We start from the raw sequence: 12122 nt of genomic DNA, 5'->3' as shown, positions 1-12122 counted from the left end.
AACGGCAATAAATACTGCACTGGCAAGACAGACCAGACAAAAATTGTAGAGCCTCCTTGTTAATATGCAGTGTAGGGAACAGGGCTTAAAAAATTGTCTTGTACTGGTGACAGAAAGTAGGTGAAAGCAGACACGTCATTTAGTACCAGTGACTTATGTAGAGAATGTGCAAGAAGGCTTGTGCATGCCAATGCACACAAACCGCACAGTCATTCAGCCTCCACACAAAACCATAATGGCTTGTGTTGTATTGTTTTAATCACACCTGGTGAGGTTTTAGACAGATTGCTTTGTCTTTGTTTCAATTTTAGAGAATAGCAACCCTTCAAAGGAATAATCTCAGAGAACGTGAGCTTTAACATAAAATGTAAAAAGAAAAATTAGTTGTAATAAATAATGAAAAACAATTCTCACGATGCAGCAATAGAAGGAAGCACAGAAAAATCAGCTACAGTATGTAAAATAACAGTTTCCCATACAAAACACATAGAAACTTCGTCTCTGTTTGATGATGTTATGTGCTAAATATCTTTTTATGCTGTATGTCTTCCGGTGTTTGAAAACAGCACATAAGCAAAAATCTTCAAAAACAGTCTAAATTCTGATAAATGCTTTACAGCATACTGTAATAGAGCAAATTATAATGATGATTCACAAATATCAGCTTTTAGGAGGTCCACAATATAAAAATAAAATCAATTTATTTAATTTAATAAATATAAAATTAGAGTTTTACAACATTTTATAAATTTTCAAAAGAGACTAATGATAAGGTCATGAAAATACAATTGATCGGGGGAAATTAAAAATACAGTACACAGTAGGAAAATTAGGGGGCCATTCTTTACAACACATGAAGAGGAAGCTGAACTAATAAACCAAAACCAACATGTCATCATCCACATAACCAGTAAGAACTCCCTTGTTCTAATCCAAAGAATGGTGAAAACAGCAAATTTCCAAAGGAAAAAGGTAGATTTCCAGCAATTTCACTCTGCTGCATGAGGTGTATCTTGTATACCTTCAAAAGTACAATTGACCATTTTATTGCAGCTGGAACCGTGCGTAACTTGACGAGTTATTAATATCAGGCCTCACGAAAGTATAGACTAAACAAAAATGAAGACTGAGGACTACCTTACATTTTTCAATAACATTACACATTGAAACACAATTTCTTCTTTTCAGAAGACAGTATGATGGCTTTTAAGCAAGAAATATGATTGCAGGAAACCTGTCATATTGCACCAAAAAAGGTTAAATAATCTGGAGTGAAGGTACTTCTCCATTATCAGCATTGATTTTCTATTTGACATAAAGAAATGAATAATTACAGATCTGTAATCATTCCAAAATACATAAAAAAGAAAAAAAAATGAAATTGCTTGGAAACACTGATGCTTTCTATAACAGCACAATGAGGTGGCACTAGGAGAAAAAGCAACCTTGAAATACAAGATTCCTGACTGGTAGTTTTTGTTTTCCACTGTATTTATATACAGTACAATAATGTATTCTTCTTTGGCAGGTCAGGCATTGGGAAATACTTTTAAAACGGTATTTTCTTTATAATTGAAAGACGAATCACGTTTTGGCAGTGTCAAGGATAAGCTGTCTTGGAGAAATTTCTAATAGCTTTCACAGTACAAAACAAAAATAAAGCAGTACAATTTCCATTTCTGTGGGGCTTTTTTCATAGGAATCTCAAGAGACATCAGAGAGAAGAATAATACTTTAATGTAATAGACGTTAGACAAGACAACAGATAATTTAAGGTTAAAATAAGAAATAAGAGATTCAGGTCATAAATGTCCAAAGGTATATAATAAAAATAAGTAGTGAATCCAAGCAATAAAAGCAAGTAATAAGCAGATAATAGGGAGTTTCAAAAGGATAGTCTTGAGTACTAGACCATAACAAATTTTACTAGTTATACCTCCTACCCATAAGACACCAACTGCACAGTTTTTGCCAGAGACTTATTTTTTCTACCAAATTCAAAGCCTTCATCAGATAACTGGTTTGAAATTTTGGATAGAAAAGTTAGTTACTGTTTTTTTTACAATATGGATTTAAAAATGGATTTAAAAATTCTATGTAAGGATACCTACAGTATAACTCAGAGAGGCTAGAGTCCCTCACTGTAGTTTCACATACCCACAGAAAACACAGCAACACACCAGAAGAAGAATCTTAGGATGCATTTTGGAAATATCTAATATGTATTTTTTTCTAATATCTAATGTTCTTGGGACTAATCCACTTATTGCTTGAAGGTACTGTATAATCATAATGTTAGTTCTGTACTACACATGAAACCAGTATAAGAACAATATAACAAAGGTAATGTACAGTATCTCCACTTCCTTGTTGTTGATAAGAACTGACCATCTGCATTTCTGTAAAAGAAACAGTACCTATCTTGGGTCATAAGGTGCTTTTTTCTCATCATCTATAATCATCATCGTCAAGGGGGAGAGAAAAGACACCTCTCGATAATTCAGGCACCAGTGACACTGCAGCAGTTGGGTTTGCTAACTACACTTCTCACCATTGTCTTCCCATCAAACCACACATCTTCTCTAACCTCCGTTAAAATACCATCACTCCTAACCATGAAGGAACTCCCTACTCCCAGCCTTCCAAAAGAAAATAAAAACTGTAAACATAATATTAAGAATCAGAGACTGATCTTAATCAATAATCAAACAATCATCACCCAAATAACTGTCCCCAACTCAGAGATTATTCTAATAATGAGACATTTTTATAGGAGACTCCTTTAACCAATATAAACAGAACTCTAAATGACATCAGTAGAATGCTCTACTGCTCCCTTGTGCAAAGGACTCCATTTAACCCATGTCCAACATTTCTCTTTAAATTCTTCCATACACCTAAACCAACAAGGTCCGCTCAGAGCAACAGTGGCTCTATTACAGCAGCCTTCCTTCTATGAACTTCAGATAAAAGGTAATGCCTGAAGGTAGACACACAATTTCTTCTTTTTCTTTTTCTGTTGCTGGGAGAAACAGTTGTTTTAACTTTTCACTCTTCTCCTTAAAAGCTCTACAATATTTACCCTATTTTGTCCACAGTCAGTGGTACTGTATTTTGTAAAAGGACCGAAGTTACAATTGTGTTGGAAACAGGGCTACCAAGCTAATCTCACAGTAAAAAGAACATTTCCCCATGTTTGCCATTCTTCCCCATGGCCCTGTCATTACTCCTTTTCAGAAGCAAGGACAGTTCGTAGTTCTGTTCAGTCATCAGCTTCTTTATGTTAACATTTTGGCTGAGGTTGTTGAGTTCTCATCTATTTAGTGTGATAACGTGCAGGTGATCTACATAAGTCACTTTATTCAAACGTGGTTATGTGTCTTTGTACTGTAGCTCCATCCTCTGTTACGCTACAACAAAATAGAAAGAATTCTTCAATCCATCTATCCATCCATTCACAGACTTGCTTTCTCTTGTTAAGGGCCATGCAACCTGGGGCCTATATTGGAAACAAAGGGTGTGAGGCGGGACAGCACTGTGGACAGGTCACCAGTTCATTGCAGTGAATACAGTACACAGACAGTCACAGACAATTACTGTGACTCATATAGCCAGCATGGCTTCGAAATGTGGCTATGGAGAGAGCACCCGGAGAAAACCCACACAGGACATATGAAGAACATGCAAAGTTACCAGAAGATGTCCCAGTTTGTATTCACGAGGATGTCACCATGCCACCCTTCTTAAATCTATTACACTTGTTTTCTGAATAAATGTAATTTATACAGGAGTCGGCAATTCTGCTCTGTAAGAAACACTCTTTTAGTTTTCTTTCGAGCCAAGCTTTTAATGACTTAATTGGATCAATCAGTTGTTTAATTAGGAGCGATATACTGTATAACATGCTTTCCAGATCTCAGATCACTGACCATTTAGGATGTAGCAGGCCTCATAACTTGAAAGAGTCTAAACCCATTGCGACTTCACTGTTACATTTGAACACATGGAAAACACACTCAAGATTCTTAAATGTGTGGATGTTATGCATAACTAACAAGTTTATATGGGCAACTTAGCAGAAATCATTTAGAGTTAAAGGTCAGTGCTTCACAACCGTAAGTTCAGTGCAATTAAAATGTAAAAGCAGGCAAGCCGAGCTTCAAATACCAGGCTTGACAAAGGTGATGACAACTATTTCTACTATTAGAACAGGCCTCCTTTAAATCAGCTCCATATGGAGCAAGGAAAGCTCAGATTTAGAAGTGAGCAGAAACTCAGACACCGATCATCTATACTGGGCTCTATTTTATTACTTTGAAAATGTTTTCTTTTTAACCAGACATTTTTTATCTTATATTTACTGTATAGAGCTGCATCCCAACAACCACCTTTCTGAGACCCAAAGCAACAGCACATCTCAGTTCATCTCAGGTCTCAAAACAGCCCGAAAAAAATGTTCTTAATAGGAAGTGTAAGGACAACAGGTGCAAAATAAAATTCAGCTGTAGCTTGAAAGGATGAAATCCCACATCCCATTGAAAGAGTTTTTCAAGGGAAAGAGAGGGATGAAGTGTTCATTATTTACCCTGAGCCACTAGGTACTTCCAAAATTAAACAGGCGATAAATTCTCTGTTACCTTCACTGCCTGCAACAGGGAGTCGTATTGCTTCCCCAGATGTGGTGCTCTGTATACCCATAGGAGCAATGAAATATGTGAGCAATGCTCTAGCAATATGTCCTTTTCATATGTAGTCGGCTGTAATATATATTCCCTTTATTAGTTCTGTTGCAGTTCAATTCGAGTTTTCATTTAAATGAAGTTGTAAATTTCCTATTAATATAACAGCAGGACACCCCTTTTCTTTCTCTGCCAGCAACACAGCACACATTGCAAGCACGGGAAAGTAAGAGATACGGCTGCCAGCCTGTCAGTGATATCATGGATGTGGCAGCTTTCTGTTCTTGCTGTGCACACAGCTCTGATAAAATAGAACTATGTCATGTTGTCGCTGTACCTGTCATTGATCTTGCAGTGACAGAAAACAAAATGGGGAAAAAAAATATTACTTTTACATGACACTTGCTAAAGCTAGTTTAATTTCTGCCGATTCTCAGAACAGACAAATAAAATTATCCTTTTTTTGCCACCAGGTTGCTTTGCACAGAGCAAGCTAAATGCATTTTAGAACCCAGTGCTCGTCTGCGGAATGTAGCAAGAAGGGATTGAAGTCTTGGCTGATCCTAGCTTCAAAAACCTGTGGCTTGTCAAAGAAAAACATACCCTTTATTATTAAGTTAGGAGCTAGTATAACAACACCTACATGTCATTACACTGTTGCACAAATTATGATTTAAAAGTAAACACTATGGTTTTTATGGCTTGAAGTTTGTGATGTTCAATGAATGTGAATAAGTAGCAGTAAAGGAAACATTACACAGGTTGTCTGAAACTCTTCTATCTGCTTCAGCCAACGAACTTATCAATAATTTAAAGGGCAAACAAAATCTAAATGCAATTGTTACTCCATCATACGTGTGTTGTGTATATAAAAGAAAATAATGAGCAACATAATGAAGGAAATACATAATTATGCATTGTGAATGCTGTAGTAAAGGCACGTGTATGAATTTATAATATTGCCTATGTTTACCACAGTGTCATACACACACATTTGAAATACATCAGTCAAATGCATGTTAATAATAAACTGTCAGGTTTTAATTACATACTACTCAAGTGTCATGTTCATATTTATTTAAAATTATTTCCACATTCAAAATAAATGATAAGCCTACTATTACATGTTGTCCCTAGTCTTCATGTAGAAAATATAATTTGTTAGACATGTATGCTCCATATCTCTGTGATGCATTAATCTGTTCCCCAGGGTACCGTTAAACTCGTCCTATACAGACATTCAAGATGTCCAAAATATCTCCTTTAACATATTGCAAACTGACAGGTAACACTTAAAACAGGAGAACTGTTAAAAAACAGTCAGTTGCAAGATACGTTTTATGTCCTTAATTTCCAATCTACTCTACATTTTAGAGCAGCAGTTAGTTTTTCTGACAACCAGAATTGGATAGATTCTCTGTATTTCAGTAGGGTCTATGATTTTTGCTAATCATAGCTGATGTTTGTTTTGATGAACACTGAACACACCAGACCAATAAGGGCTACAATCTATAAGAGCTCCTAAATTGCACTGTTCTACTGATCAAATAAAATGCTTTATATAATTTCATGATATTGTGCACATTGTATTGAAGCCACAACTTCCATTTCTGTATTTGGCAAAAAGCAGACAGATACCCTCGTCTATTAAAGTTCCATTGTAGGAGTCTAACTACTACCAGTACTAAAAGTTCTTTTTTGTACTACCTTACACATGTACACAAATATTTATTTAGCCACTTTCTGATTAAGCAATGAAATTTTTACACCCCCATTAGCCTTCAGTCTTTTTCAACCCAAAACAGATTTGATAAACCTGAAGCATACGAATTATGCCAACCCAAAACTAGAAAAAAGAAAAAGTCTCATCAGGAGAAGTTAAAAGACGCCTTCCTTATATTTAATTGTCCTGCAAAACATACGGCAAGTTGGAGTCAAAGACATTTAATCTGAGCCAATCTATGGGGCGGGTGTAGGAGTTCATTCCCCAGTTTCAACAATGAGCCAAATTGAAGAGATTTTTAACTTGTTTCTTTCTCTATCCGTAAACCTAAGCACCATAGAGCACTGTGTCGTTTTGGCAAGCTTCTTTTTTCTGGACATGCATCTACATAACAAAGACGACATGTCTACCTCAATCCTAGTCAGTATTCTAGCATCCCTGTCCTTTAATGCAATGGCTTCTTTTTGCATCGCGAATAAGCCAGTTATGCCAGTGACGTAATTGGTATAATGTGGCATGTCTGAAAGGTGTGCAGATGGCTCTTTGATATCACTTTGAGTCTGTTGGGGTCAGGCAATAATTGTCTTAGCTCAGTGCTACACTAATCTAATGTAGCATTCTGCCAGATCATGGTCTATCTTTCTAATGAGCGGAGGAGAGTGGCTCAATCAACCATGTTCCAAGTAGTTACAAGAGGCAGAGAAGGAACCCACTGACACAAAATGCAAAAAGAGAACAATGAAAATCCAGGGTAATTATTGGGAATTCATCTCTCTTGATGGGTTTTAATCTCTGGTAGTGCTCACTTTACCAGAAATACAGTATCTCCAAAGCGCAGTGAGTCGTATGTTCCACCAGTCTTTATTCTTTTAAATTTACTGACATTTCACCCTGCCCAGATGACCTCATTCTAGACCTGCAGCAAGTATTTTAAAAATGTCCTCCCAATACATTAAATATAATTAATTCATATGAAGACACTTGGATACTGTATATGTCTGGCACATGCTGCTAAATACCATGTTTATGTATTTAGACAAATCAGGCATGATAATCGGTACCTTAGACAACTTTACCTGTGATGCAGATGAAAGGCTTCTTAAGATCCATTGAGTTTTTTCCCATCAGCATTGAACTGGGAGCTTCTTCCCAAGAGAAGCCCAATGGAGATTGTGCAGGCTGAACTCTGGCCTTAGGAAATCAATAACTCACAAGCCTCCACAATACATTAATGGGCTGAAAAGAGGATGTGGCTTAGAGGGTATGATCAAGAGATATTCATGATGCCTAAGCTTCTTCATCAAGAATACCTTCCAGAATTTACAGTAGGTGAGAGATCAAATTCGGCATCCCAGCTGCCATACAAAGCTGGCCAGAATAATAAACGTGAGGAAGTGAAGTAAAATATACATTATATATTTCACTAAAATTGTAGCAAGGGTTAGATTGTGGTGTGGCATTAGTTTGGCCCTAGGTTCAGTTTCAAATTGTGGTCCTTTCTGTGTGGAGTTTGCATGTTCTGACCGTAACTGATTGGGTTTTTGCCAGCTACCTTGGTTCCCTCCCAGAGTCCAGAGATATGTGTGAACTGGTGTCTATATTGTCTACATCTGGAATTATAGTGAAATCTATGCTATCCAATGGACTTGAGTCCTGTCTATCCTCCCTGGTGCCCATTGTCTGCTGGGTGCCTAGAGTAGTTCCCTGGCTCACCATGACCCTGTATTGGACTAGGCTGTTACTGAAAATGAACTGAATTCTAAAACTGTTACATGATTATTTTAGCTGCTATATTCAGTCAAAGCACAAAAAGAAGGAAAGAGGAAGAAGTGTTTGATTTACAGCCAACAGCCATGTAACAAAGGCTGAAATGCAAACTTTGAAAACACCTCAAGAAATGATACTAGCAACAACCAACTAGGCTTAAGATTTCAAACACAAACCATAGGTTTCTACCTTTACATACCAGGGCGATATTAAAAATAGTCACATTACTATCATTGCAATAATATGGGATATTGCGGCAATAATTACTTAGAAAGAATGCACTATCGCATATGAAAGAAAAAAGAATTGCAAAATAATGCAATGTGATCTATTAACTCAGTTAGCCCTAATGCATTTTCATATAATTCTCTTCAGACTGGCAAAAACACCTGAATACCTAATTTAGCCATTCTTTATTTTTAACTGTTCTCTTTATCTCTCTCTTTCATCGAGAACCATCCTCTTTTGTGAATCGACATCAGTTGCATTAGCCTGCTGTATTTATATGCTAATTCTAAGTTTTATGGATAGTATTTTTTCTTCTAATTAGTCTAGTAGATAAGGATTTAGATACTGAGTATTAACTGCATTGAGTGATCTCCATTTACCAGGTGTTGTATGGATAGATGAAGAAGATTTAGTAAATCAAGCATTGCAAATGTGCTGCAATATTTCAAAGTCCCATAAATCCAAAATCCTAAAATAAAATATCCTAGAAAGACTGCCTGAAAACATAGGTTTCCTGCTATGCATTAAGCAACAATAAAAAAGGATTTTAAAGACTACTTACTAGGACAAAATACTGTGCTTATTAAGAAGGCAAATCTTATTTTTTTACAAGTTGTTAAACGCAACATTTAAAAACAGATGCTCTAGTGTTAGAGCTGGTTCTAATCTTATAGGAGAAATCCAAATTTAATAAGCAGATGTTATGTTACTCTAGGTACATGTTTTTTTTATTTTAAATGGACTTTACCATCAGTTCCTGCCTAATAAGTTTTTAAAAGTCTTAGGCATACAAAAGATATTACTTTGCTTTTACAACATATCCCTATCGACAAAGCAGTAAAACAAACAAGAACCAGGCCCTAAATAAAGTTTCTTCATCCAGTACTGTATGTTAATTGAACAGTTCTATTGTTACCATGACAAACTACTTATTGATTCACCTCTTCCTCCCCCTCGCTTCCCCTAGTAATCCAGGCTGCCTGGTTTGCAAGCACAATTTAGTTCGGAGAGCCACAGGCCCAACATCAAGGTTCAATTACAGCATCCAGAAGGTTAAATCAATAAAATTTAAATTGCTTATGGTAATCACAGCGCTCAAATCATTGCGATCAGCATAAGCAATCTGCTGACCCTAGCCAAGCTTCTGAAATTGAAACATGTAATGAGCGATCATTTAGTTTAGGTCCATTTGTATTACTGTGCAGGTAGGAGATGTTCAAATGAGGGCTGAGCACTGCACTCTGCAACTGGTGTCTCATACTTAAACTGCAATATGCTTTAGCTCCAGGTCTCTGAGCATCAGAAGACAGTGCAGTAAGATACCGAACGGGCAAGGAGTTTATATGGTATACAGTGGCAGCCATGTAAGTTGAGTTTAGAGAGACCTACTGTATGTTCCACTCCATCAGAATTATATACTGTAGAGCCTGGAGTCACAGAAAAATAATTGTAAAATTACCTTCTTCATAGTTTAAAAAGACCTTTGCACAAATCAGGAGTTAGCTCTCAATTTTGTTCAAAACTACACCTTTTTAAAACAAAAGCATTCTGATAAAGAACACAAGACAAGAAATGTAGCCAATGTGATTTAAACATCTGACCCCTCTTTCTTGTTTAGTTGTTTATTATCTTAAATTTCATCCAGCCACTTCTTAAAGTAGTCAAATTTCATTTGCCAAATGTCTTCAATGTTCATGGTTTTGTGTACGCCTTTATGCAAGTCTCTTTCTGCCACTTCTAGGTTTGCCACTCCCCCTTCTTTTGTCTCATCCTCAGATTGAACTAGTAAGCTAACTTTATCATAATGTAAAGCACTGTAGATCAGGGACAGACGTAGGTCTACCTATTTACAGTACTTTTGCCTGAGGTAAGACCTTTGAGAAAATAATAGCAAAATGTTTTACATAATGGAGAGGACCCACTTCATCCATCAGTAAAATGCACACACTGCATGTACAAATAACCCATCTACACAGCACATTAGGTGGAGAAGTGAGACATTTCTTCACCAATTGTATTTAGGGAAGCCTTGTAGTGAAAGCCCAGGGTTAAATTTAGCCAAGACACCAGGGATAACATCCCAACTCTTATGAATTTTTAATGATCAAGTAATCTGGATGTCTGTTTATTGTCTCAAAGGACAGCAGTGTCCCCTGTAGCCATAGTGGGGTATTCTGGTCCAGAGAGCAGATTGCCACCTATTGGTCTACCAACACCTACAGCAGCAACCTGCTTTTTCTTACAGGCCTCACAATTCATTATTGATCAGTCCCAAACTTGCTTACCTTCTGAGATAGGGCCAGATTCATCTCACTGTTTCCTATTTGGTAGCTAGTTTTCAGTCTGTGTGCATACTGTATATTCCCCTGGATTCCTCCTGCTGTGAATTTGTGAATTAACATTTTACAAGGGACTTCATCAGAAGCCTTCTGGAAATCAAAATATATCAAATCATGTGATTTCACGGTATCAACTATCAGTGCAGCTTTTTCATAGGCTCCTTGTAAGACAGATAATCATGACCTTCCATTTCTAGGATCATCTCTTAAAATGCCACTATTTTGTAAAGATTATTCTAACCTAACTTGAACTGTTGTTTCCATACCCATAGGGAGTAACAGAATATGGCTTTTAAATTACATAAGATAAAAACTTCTTTGTTTTAGGAGATTCTCATTATCCTTGTTGTAACTTAGAACAAATGTCTCTATTAAAACATTACAATCATATGCAACTAATGCAATTGTAAACAAATATAATGGTAAAACAACATTAATTTAATATATAATTGATTTATCACTTATAATAAGAACCACGAGTTGGACGTCTGTGAACTCATGCATTACTTTTTCAAACCCACGAAGCATCAAACAATATACATCTCATACCTCAAATTCTATTGATACTGCGACTTTGAAGTTCTGCCTAATTAAGCTCTTATGAAGCTAACAAGACCACTCATATAATATTAGAATTAATTTGAATAACAGATATGTTGTTGCCATCCTTGCAATACACTTTCTGTATCACAACAAGTATCACATCAGAAACGATCAAATTTCATTGGTCCACAATTAAACGTTCCACCCTGGATTCTATTATTTCTCATGAGTGCTAAATCCATCATTAAATTACCCTAATAAAGGAAAATGTATTCAATAGCTTTAAGAACCAGCATAATAAGGTCCATTAACACATAATCACCATGCTCTGCTGTCCATCTGGATTCTAAAAAAAACAAACAGAATGATTAGTATTATTGCTGACGGGACCTTTTTGGTTTTTTATTCCTTTATGTTTTACCACATTAGTCAATCTGAAACAAGTTCTTGTGTATAATCTTTCAAACCTCTTAACAAAAAATGACGAATTTTTTTAATGAAAATAAAAAATACTTGTTTATTCACTTGCACACAAAGCGATGGTAAAGTAATATGTAAATACAAAAGTGGAGCCTGTCTTTTGTTGTAAGATACTGTACATCATTATGTCCCGTAATGTGCCCAATTATCAGAATCCCTACACCTGCTGGTTTATGTTTCAGCTATGCTCTCAGGTACTTAAGCCCTACGTACATTGAAATGATATTGTTCAATATTAACTAATATACTGTGTAATATACAGAATAACCAATGTACTTAACTAAAATATTGACTAATATACCATATAATACATAAATATACAACTAATATTCTAATGTTAACTGTTTTCAAACCTTCATCATA

Source organism: Lepisosteus platostomus, chromosome 9 (genome assembly GCF_059453375.1).
Source record: "Lepisosteus platostomus isolate fLepPlt1 chromosome 9, fLepPlt1.hap1, whole genome shotgun sequence".
In the NCBI taxonomy this organism is placed as follows: Eukaryota; Metazoa; Chordata; class Actinopteri; order Semionotiformes; family Lepisosteidae; genus Lepisosteus; species Lepisosteus platostomus.
The sequence above is the reverse complement of the archived record's forward strand: the minus strand, read 5'-3'. Positions refer to the sequence as shown.